Source organism: Dermacentor andersoni, chromosome 11, assembly GCF_023375885.2.
Source record: "Dermacentor andersoni chromosome 11, qqDerAnde1_hic_scaffold, whole genome shotgun sequence".
Classification (NCBI taxonomy): Eukaryota; Metazoa; Arthropoda; class Arachnida; order Ixodida; family Ixodidae; genus Dermacentor; species Dermacentor andersoni.
Genome location: NC_092824.1, coordinates 68,944,329 through 68,954,297, shown reverse-complemented (window position 1 = coordinate 68,954,297; position 9,969 = coordinate 68,944,329). Strand labels below are relative to the sequence as shown.

The following is a 9,969-nucleotide window of genomic DNA, read 5'->3' as shown; positions in this document are numbered from 1 at the left end:
GACTAGGCGCGACGGTTCATGAGAAATTTGAAATCTGACACAGGTTGCGAACTTCCATGCGTCTATCGTGAAAACTATTCAAAAGTTTTGGTTCGCGACACAAGCATTTGACCACCATAAGTAGTTTGGGACCGAAGTACTTTCCACATTTCTGGGTCACGAGTAGTAAGTCGCTAAGGCTGACTCTGTTCTAAGGGAGCTATTTCAGCGAATGTCTTGCAATGTATGATGACTGAGATAAGCATTCTTCTAAAGTTTGGGTACATAGTTGCTCATTTTAGGAAGATTATACTTTTCAAGGACAGGTTACGTGTGCGCTGTTTATCGCAAGCTTTCAGTAATACTGAGCAGGTGCTGGTGGGTGAGTCGGTTATACATGACTACAACGAATGCGCCAAATAAAACAACGCACGAAGGAAGATGACACGGCACAACCACGTAGGCGCACTAAAACAGCAGTTTATTTCATGATGCAGGAATAAATAGCTGCTGCCAAGAATCAAAAGAACAAGAAAAAACTGTGCGTCATTTGCATCGCACAACAAAAATACGATACAGAACAGCTTCTAAGTGCCGCTCCCAAGATACGACAGTTCCTTTGTCGATAGAGAGACTGAGGGTTCACTGATAGAAGCATCACCCCGCTTCTTGATCTTAAGCGCTTCCAATATCTCCCTTGTCCGTTGATCATCAGCTCTGTTCAAAACACACGTTCTATTAAAACCTGGAATGCACTTGTGGGTATTGCAATGAGCAGTAATGTGACCGGAGAGCTGGTTTTCCATTCTATGTCGATGCTCATACAATCTGTCATTCAGACAACTGCCCATTTGGCCTACATATGATGAACGACACGACAAGGGAACCGAAGAAACTGCTTTCTTTACACAACCGACATGCTTCTGCCCATGGTTTCTTGCGCACACCTGTTTATTTTCCCGATGTACTGCATTCACCTTGGCACACATCAAACCAAGGAGTCTCAGAGTGGAAAATAAAACCAGAACACCAGCTCGTTTGCCTACTTTTTTCAGATTGTGAGATATGCCATGAACATATAGGATGACAGCACACCTAGATCCAGAAGGGCCTGCTCGACCCGGGCCTACAATGTTAGGTTTCTTGAGCTACGCCAACGAAAATATTCCGCACTCGCCCAGCCAATGTGAAGTCCTAAGAAACAGGCAGTTAGGGGTGCGAAAGCCAGTCATGGCAGATGCATGTAGAACTGAGGCGAGTATGCAAAGAATGGAGGCCAAGAATAACTAGAAACTCACATGCGTTTACTTGATTCTTGTACGTACAATAGGGTACGCAGTCGCAAAGTTCAAAACCGTAAAATAAACTAAAAGAAATAACAGTAATCAATATCACAAGCCGCTGTAGTAAGCCATCGCAGCTCTAAGCTAAAAATAATACAGAAACCTATGGTCTCCACGTCAGAATAAATATAACGTATGAATAAGCTCCTTGGTATAGCAGGAGTGTCCTAGCAGTTCGGAACGGGAAACCAGCCAAGCCGGCTTTACGAAGAAGAGTCATTTCCTGACTGCTGGTCAGGATCGCTCGTTGCGACACAGGACGCTATCATGTGTATTGATGCCGAAACTGCCTTCATCACCTCATCGAACGCACTTGACAATAATCTAGCATGGTCAACCTCCATAGGAGCACCACTGCGTCCTCCGGCGTCGTCCTCTCTTTCAAGGTAACCGGGGCTCAGGTTGGCTGGCGCGGGACTCTGCCGGGATACGCCTTCCTCCGTGCGGCGTCGCGGGGGAGGAATCCCCGAAACGGTGGCAGGCAATGCTGTCGCCCTGCTTTGCATTCGCGCCATCTTGGCCGGTCTAGACCCGGGACCCAACTTCTTCACGGGACTCTGCCTGACACCCGAAGGACCGGCCTCCTGCCAATCCCGCTCCGATATCCAGCTGGGCCGCCGGGTGTCGGCGCTCCTGGATGACGGCGGAGGGACGCCGCCACCGTCGCCTCGCTGCTTGGTGGATTGCCTAAGACGAGAAGAAAGAATATCAATTATTTCTCTACAAGGAAGTGAGGACCGCACGCAACAGCAGTCCTACACGTGCAGTGAAACTCGCCAAAGAACATTCGCAATCTTATGAAACACTGAAGTGCCTCTCGGGACACTCCCGCCTGCCTGCAGAGTCGACGAGGAATCCCCGAAACGGTGGCCGTCACTGATGTCGTCCTGCTTTGCATACGCGCCGTCTTGGCCGGTCTAGACCCGGGACCCAAGTTCTCCATGGGACTCTGCCTGACACCCGAAGGACCGGCCTCCTGCCAATCCCGCTCCGATATCCAGCTGGGCCGCCGGGTGTCGGCGCTCCTGGATGACGGCGGAGGGACGCCGCCACCGTTGACTCGCGGCTTGGTGGGTGCCCTAAGACGAGAAGAAAGAATATCAATTCTTTCTCTACAAGGAAGTGAGGACCGCATGCAACAGTAGTCCTACACGTGTAGTGAACCTTGCCAAAGAACATTCGCAATCTTATGGAACACTGAAGTGCCTGTCGGGACACTCCCGCCTGCCTGCAGAGTCGACGAGGATTCCCCAAAACGGTGGCCGTCACTGATGTCACCCTGCTTTGCGTTTCCGCCGTCTTGGCCGGTCTAGACCCGGGACCCAACTTCACGGGACTCTGCCTGACACCCGAAGGACCGGCCTCCTGCCAATCCCGCTCCGATATCCAGCTGGGCCGCCGGGTGGTGGCGCCCCTGGATGACGGCGGAGGGACGCCGCCACCGTCGCCTCTTTGCTTGGTGGACGAACTGCGCAGCAAAAAGGAAGAACAGCAATTCTTTCTGTACGAGGAAGCGGGGACTGCGTGCAACAGTGGTCTTACACGTGCAATGACGCTCGCCAAAGAACACTCGCAATCTTGCGAAACGCTGAAGTGCCTGCCGTTCGATACAGGCACAACTTTGTGTGGAGCGGCTGTCGAAATCGCATAGTTTTTAGCTTTGGCGGACGCAGTTGCTCGTCGCGCTTTATCAAGCGAAGGACTATGGCCACCGATGGAGCATCATACTTTCAAGTATTGCCCGAAATAAAGCAATTTCCTTGCAGGTAATTATCATATTTAATACCGAGTTGCACGCTTTTTGTATTCTAGGATGCATGGGCTTTGATGTCATGCAGAATGGTGCTACTAACGTAGGCGCGATGGTTCGGCCTGTAGTCGTTTATCTTTTTGCGTGCTTGTTCGAGCAGTGTTATTCGCTTGACCCACTACTTCTATATCTTCGCTCGAGCCATAGAGTTTCATGCAATACCTGGAGGGCTGTTTACGGGAGCTTCAAGCGGTCCTTTTGTCTCTAATGGGCTTCGCCACATTGCAAAGCCATCATTTTTGAGTAGCCCACTATAAATAATTCAACAGGTATTGTTAAAATTGCCCGACGGCAGAATTTGAACATATTACGCACAGAAGCACAGAAGCATTAGCACAGACGCCCAACATTTAAACCATTACGCCAAGGACGCATGCGCAAGCGCAACTAAACATTTCGCCATTAAAACCCCTCAATCAGGCCCAACTAAAGCGTAATAAAAGAAGCCACAATACGTTCCGAAGCGCCAAGGAGGAGCACCAGACAAATTTTAATTGTAAGGAACCATGTCCTCAGGCTACTTACAGACCCAGCAGGTGCTACGGTTGGATACTGCGTGCATCTGGATGCTGCTGCATGGGGCGTGCTCCGCCCAGCCGGGGCGACAAATGCACAGCGCTACACTTACACTGCCTAGTGTTCCTACGCTGCCACATCTGTTGAATCGAACTTCGTTTTCTAGGCCTGTCCGGCACGGTTATTTGGCCCATCGCTTTCCTTACTCCTTTAATTAGGCATAAAGCGTGCTTGAAGACACCCTCGCGAGTAGGCTGAATGCAGCTGGAAAGTGAGAGAAGTGTGTAGCGGTCAAAATGGTGGAGCTTAAAGGAAAAAAAGATTAAATTATGGGGTTTTACGTGGCAAAACCACTTTCCGATTATGAGGCACGCCGTACTGGAGGACTCCGGAAATTTCGACCACCTGGGGTTTTTAACGTGCACCTAAATCTATGTACACGGGTGTTTTCGCATTTCGCCCCCATCGAAATGCGGCCGCCGTGGCCGGGATTCGATCCCGCGACCTCGTGCTCGGCAGCCTAACACCATAGCCACTGAGCAACCACGGCGGGTGAGCTTAAAGGAATTTAAACGTTCGCGTGGAGTCGCATATGATTACGAATAAACTTCTCCTAAAGATGGCCCAACAGGGAAATAAATACTGAAGAAGAAAGGAGTATAGCGAAAGGAAAACGACGGGAAACTGCTCATTCTGAGAGCGGTGTCAAAAGATTACGACAAACTCGCATGTGCGCGAGTTTGCCTTCATCACGCGAAACGATAAAAAAAAAAAGCTAGAACTTATATTAAAAATAAATAATATAACCCGAAGTGTCGCTGAGGCAGTTCGTGACATGAGGGGCCTTCTACAACTCCCGCGTCAACGTGCCAGTAATGCTGCCTATTGTCTTGCTCTTACGAAGCAGCGGATCTCATTGGCAGGCAGTGCAGCGCGCAGGCAAGTGCACATTAATTTCCTTCCGTAATGACAGTTCGTGCTCGCGTGCCTGATCATTGACACAGCATACAGTTTGACCTACATATCCCTTCCCACTCGATAGTGGTATTTCACATACAAGGCCGGTCGGGCGTTTCACGAAAGGTCTGGCGTGCTTCTGGCATCGCCTCGAATCCTCGCAAGTTGGCTGGACCGGGTACGCCGTGCCTATTGGCGATTTTAAGGTCGCGGGAGAGCTTGCGGACGTACGGAACTACAGCAAGCTTGCTTCATTCTCGAACAGAGCTGGTAATCTTGTTCACGAGACCGCTCATTGGAACAAGCTAAGGTGCACGATTGAGACTTGCCTCGCAAATCGGCTATAGAAACCAACCAGCACGGCGAAAACACATATTTTCAAACAGTAGTGATCGCTACGCTGAAGTAGCCTCAACCTCTGCCCGCAATGGTGCACATACTGTGAAGCATGCATCTACGAGCAGCGCAGAAATGTAAACCTCCTCATTGTTGAGCAGAAGGGTAGAGACACTTCATTCAGGCCAACCTCTCTGTCAGTAAGGTTCCTCTCTTTTGGCAGCACTATTACAACAAACATTAAGAAACAAGTTTTTTTTTTTCACAGCTGGAGCGTAACCTTTTGACGGGGCTCTGCTTGTACTTGGTGCCCGAGGAAGAGCCGGCCTCACGACGGTCTCGCTCAGGGATCCAACCGGGCATCCGGGATTCGGCCGCCCTAGTTGACAGTGTCGACCACGGGGGGCGTGGTTTCTTACCATCGCTGCCTTGCGAGGGAGACGCCCTGCGCCGAAGAACGGTGGCTTTGTCTTCACATTCCGCATGCGAAACGGTGACCATGTCAGTAGAATGAATATCTTGCAAAGGTTACCGTAAGATCACAAGGACAGGCAGTGATAAAAGTACTGTTTATGGAACTATGGGCCTTGGCTTTCTTGCTTACGTGCGCTTAAGTGCAGTAGGCAAAATAAACGGTACAGGGCAGCATTCAGAGCCCAGTCCGAAAACCTAGAACCATTTATTGATGGTGCGATTCCTAGGCGAGCTTTGTTAGCACGGGCATTGATTTAGCTTTACGTGGCTTATTTGTTGGCCAAAGTCTAACGTATACGTATATTGATATAGGCTCAGCTCTCAAGCAACCATTTGCAACGATGTTTCGCAACAAAAAAGAACAGTGCCTTACATCAACCTAACAAGATGACGCTGAATAGTGGACAACCCTCGGCATATATCCCCGAAAAAGACTTACTTGGTCATAAGAAGGTCGTTTTATTTCCGACGTAGATGTTCTCATGCGAAGTGTTGGGCTACGTGGCGACACCAATAGGTCTGGTTCTGCCGTGGTCTACCTCTTCTGCCGTGGTATTGCGGCTCGCATGGGTCAAACGTTGAAAATTCAGGCGTACGCGCCCGTATAACAGTCTTAAGCGGCCGCTTTGGGCAGTGGTCGACAGCGACTGCGTGGAAGACAATCGCTATTTTAGTTATCGCATGAAATTCTCCCCTTGCTCTTTAAGCTCATGTGACTGTGTAGCGCACACGCACTATGATAATGCGATAAAGAAAGTCGCAGTTTCGCCCTAAAGGCGAAGCATCAATTGCGATAGCAAATTAGTAGACAGCTATACGAAGTAAGGATAGTAGGTTTATCGGCCTTGTAAAGTTGGAAACGCTTGCTTACCAACTGAATTAACAAGCGTGGTGTCAGTGCGCACAAGCAAAAATTAACAAATCACACTCGATGAGCGGGTACACTCGCTGCAAGAGGCTGGTGTGAGCATGCCCAAAGGTATCAGCCGTCTGCAGATCCCTTTCAAGATACGCCATAGAAAAAGAAAAAAAAACAAGACGGGACACTCGTGTAGTGTACCAGAGTAATGTCCAGTGCACTATAGACGCTCGGCTAAAATTCGCAACAGGAAATGCATCACGCCTAGTGTTCACCCCATCCCTTAGCGGATGTGAGCGTCGGAAAAAAAGAATGTGAAATAAACTTGCAGACATTGTTTTTTTTTTATTCTTTCCCGCTAAAACTAAAAAGATTTGTGTAGAAATGAACCTTCGCGACTTATCTTTCTCGCGTCACCTAGCAACACGATAACGGCATGACAGACCTGCTAGATGCATACGTCATGCGCCAGACAGGCTACCGAAGCGAGCGAGGCCGGCTGCGCGTGTGAAGTTCACCTGTAAAGCGACCGGACTCGTTTGAATGTCGCCTGTCGGTTGGGCTCCTGGCGTATTGCGTTCCTTCTGCAGTTCGACACGGCACCGCTGCTATATTGGGCTATACGGCAAGGTGAGGAATTTAGTTGGACAACGCATTTCAAGCAATTTAGGTTTTTGCGGCACGGAACCGATATTTGTGAAGCAGTTAACGAAAAACAGCTCGGTAGTTCTGGCGCAGTAAACTTGAGTTAATGACTCGTACTGAGGGCATTGGCGATTCTTTCTGTGAGTCCCACATTATTATAACTACTGTCGTTACTTTTGGTGATACCTTTGAAGTACAGTGGCCGCGGCCGGCGTTGTGACGCAGTTAACGAAAACTATCTGGGCCGTGTGACGCAGTTTCGCTTGTACTCAATCTTACTGGGCAAGTTCTGGCGCTTTTTCTGACTCCCAAAAGAGTTGTAATTTCGTTATTTTTTGGGCTACTCTTTAAGCAGTGGCCACGCCTGCGAAAAGCAGCTGGGCCGTGTGACGCAGTTTCGGGTGTACTGAATATTACTGGGAGAAGTTCGTAAAGCATTACCTTATTCCCAACATTGTTGTAAATATTTTCCTTACATTTTTGGATACTTTTGAGGCCCGTTCGCTGCGCCTGTCGTTGTGACGCATTTAGGAAAAAAGAAAGCAGCTCAGCCGTGGTGACAGTTTAGCGTGTAGTTAATCTTACTGGGAGAAGTTTCGGCGCTTTCTCTGACACCCAACATAATTGTAATTAATTTCGTTGTTTTTTGGGTTACTCTTGAAGCACAGTGCCCGCGCCCGGTGTTGTGACGCAGTTAACGAAAAGCTGGGCCGTGTGACGCAGTTTCGCGTGAACTGAGTCTTAGGGAGACAAGCTTGTGACGCCTTTTAAGGCCCCGCAACATATACATTCTTTCGGTGGTCACGCTTGTAGAAAACGCGACGAGTAATTGCCAAGAGTGGTAGCGCGGGAGTGTGTTCTCGCGCCGACATAACATGCAAGAGGTTTCTTCTTCGGGCCTGCTTGGCTTGTTCCTTTCCTGTTGCGCTGTACCAGTGTTAGAATGCAAAATAGCACACCTGAGTATAAGTGCGCTCAAATAGAATTACGCAAGAACTGTTAAAATAGTATAATGAACCATCAATTATCACCCATGTACGGGGGTGCTAGTCAAATACGGAACGGCGTCTTTCTTTTTTTTTTTAAGTTTCGCATGCTATCCACAGTGCAATTTACCACGCACTCGCGTGTTCCCTTTCCCAGAGATGGTTGTACGTACTGCAAAGAACAGATAAGGTCTACGTCTTTCTTTCTGCTGCTAATCGAAAGGTCATGCACACGCTAAAAAACCGCAGGTGGCAGAATTTTGTTTCCCTCTCACTCTCTATCGGGATTCCTTCATCGTCACGGCAAGTTGGCCCAATTGGTAGGCTAACCTCGTCCAAATCAGTGTCTTTGTCAGCGTTTATTTCGTGTCATTTTATTTCGGTGAGTTATCTGCGTTTGAACGTTGCCTTCGTGGCGATAGCGAGCGATGTAGCCTGCACCGAACCACGGCTTACTTTGGTCTTGGCGGCCATTTTGCCATATGTAGGTGCACGTGATTGCGCGCGATAGCGCCCACTTGCTCTCGTGCATGACGTACTTTTTTTTTAGGACATTCCGCTGGCGCATGTTTCGAAAAAAGCAAGGGACGAACAGGCGGGCCAAGCTAAGTTTCCCAGCAGACGAGGTGAGACCAATTCTTACAAGGGTGTAGGAGTAATTCCGCGCGATGAATGTGTCGCCTAGCAACGTGCTGAATGCATTGCGCTCCTTTTTGCTGTGAAACACCTTTCTCCTACTCGCGAAGAAGGCTTATCAACCATTTTACGAAATCCATAGAGCTACCAGTCCAGTGCAGCATTTCACAAAATTTGATGTCGATGTATTGAAAAACGTTCGCTCCTTTCTCGCTGTACAACTTCGGCCCTTTCCTCGTGCTTAAACGTTGCCTTTGCAGCAGTAACAGGCGACGTAGACTGCACTGACATCGCGGCTTGCTTTAGCGTTGGCTGCCATTTTGCCATGCGTTTGTTGTGATTGAGCGCAATAGGATTCGTGCGTTTTCTCGGATAACTTTAGCTTCTGCCGTCAGGCCGCAACCTTTGCGACGGCGCCACAATTTGAGCGAAAATGCTCGCTACTCTTGCACGTAGGAATTCCCCATGGCTCATGGTTCCAAAAGCGGGGGACGAATAGCCGGGCCAAGTTCCGCTTCCCAAGAGACAAGGTGAACGCAATTCTTTCTATGGATTTGAAATAAAGTAATTACGCCGAATGAACTTTTCTGTGCAGCAGCTATGCGATATGTACCTTCGGCTGATTTTTTGCTGTAAAATGCTTTTGAAATAGGGTGTATCAGCCGTTTGATAAATACACCACACTTGCCAGATCAGTGCTGCACGTCACCGAGTTTGATGTCGTCGCGTTGAAAACATAACCTGTTCGTTACGTATTCCGCGACGGAATTCAAAATTTGCTAAGCGTGCGTTTAAGGCGTATTGTCGGCATCCCTGCGTATTGCCGTGTTCTTGCTCGTTTTTTACCGTGTCAACGCTGGCGGAAAACTTGCCGAACCAGGGATAGACCAAGAACAGAACATTGCGCAGAAAGATAATTTTATGCTGATCCAGGGAATATGTTTGAATGTACTTGAAGCGAATTAAGCTTTGTTAAAATGTTACGTAACTGCAACGCCTACCGTTTTTTAATGTCATTCTATGCAACCAGTAAAGTTAAGCAATGTTTATCCACAACTTTCGATTTGTACAATTTTTACTCTTGCTCAGCGCTGTTCAGACGCTATTAATAGCAAACATGAAATCAGGTGGGTGCACAGTGTGACACGTCTGTGTAGCGATGTCACGGGTACGAAGGCGATGTGTTTTGCTTGTCAATGGAAGAATGCTGATCACAGGCGTGTACACAGAGAAGTACAAGAAATTTGTAATCACGCGTAATTGGAACATATTCGAGGCATCTTGAAAGAAAGCGTGGTTCAGCAGCTCTGCGTAGACGGATGACCGCGTACAGTTGCGATCTTTTTGAGCGTGAACACGGGAGCGCGTGTCTTTCCGTACTGCCAGCGCAGTGCGCATGCGCCGTGCCTCCGGCGTGCGAGAAGTGTA

General features: G+C 48.7%; 3 long non-coding RNA genes across 3 annotated transcripts; 1 reads left to right on the top strand and 2 right to left on the bottom strand.

Annotated features, from left to right (window-relative positions):
- Nucleotides 1–439: 439 nt before the first annotated feature.
- Nucleotides 440–2,448, bottom strand: LOC140213955 (uncharacterized). Its single transcript, XR_011890873.1, has 2 exons — nt 2,159–2,448; nt 440–2,009 (listed from the first exon to the last, which is right to left on the bottom strand). It is a non-coding gene; the product is annotated as an uncharacterized lncRNA (long non-coding RNA).
- Nucleotides 2,449–2,463: 15 nt separating this feature from the next.
- Nucleotides 2,464–6,547, bottom strand: LOC129381361 (uncharacterized). Its single transcript, XR_011890872.1, has 3 exons — nt 5,855–6,547; nt 5,222–5,386; nt 2,464–2,790 (listed from the first exon to the last, which is right to left on the bottom strand). It is a non-coding gene; the product is annotated as an uncharacterized lncRNA (long non-coding RNA).
- A 214-nt stretch (nt 6,548–6,761) lies between these two features.
- On the top strand, nt 6,762–9,544 carry LOC129381704 (uncharacterized). The gene is made up of 3 exons (XR_008609818.2): nt 6,762–6,904; nt 8,456–8,531; nt 8,998–9,544. It is a non-coding gene; the product is annotated as an uncharacterized lncRNA (long non-coding RNA).
- The last annotated feature ends 425 nt before the right edge of the window (nt 9,545–9,969 follow it).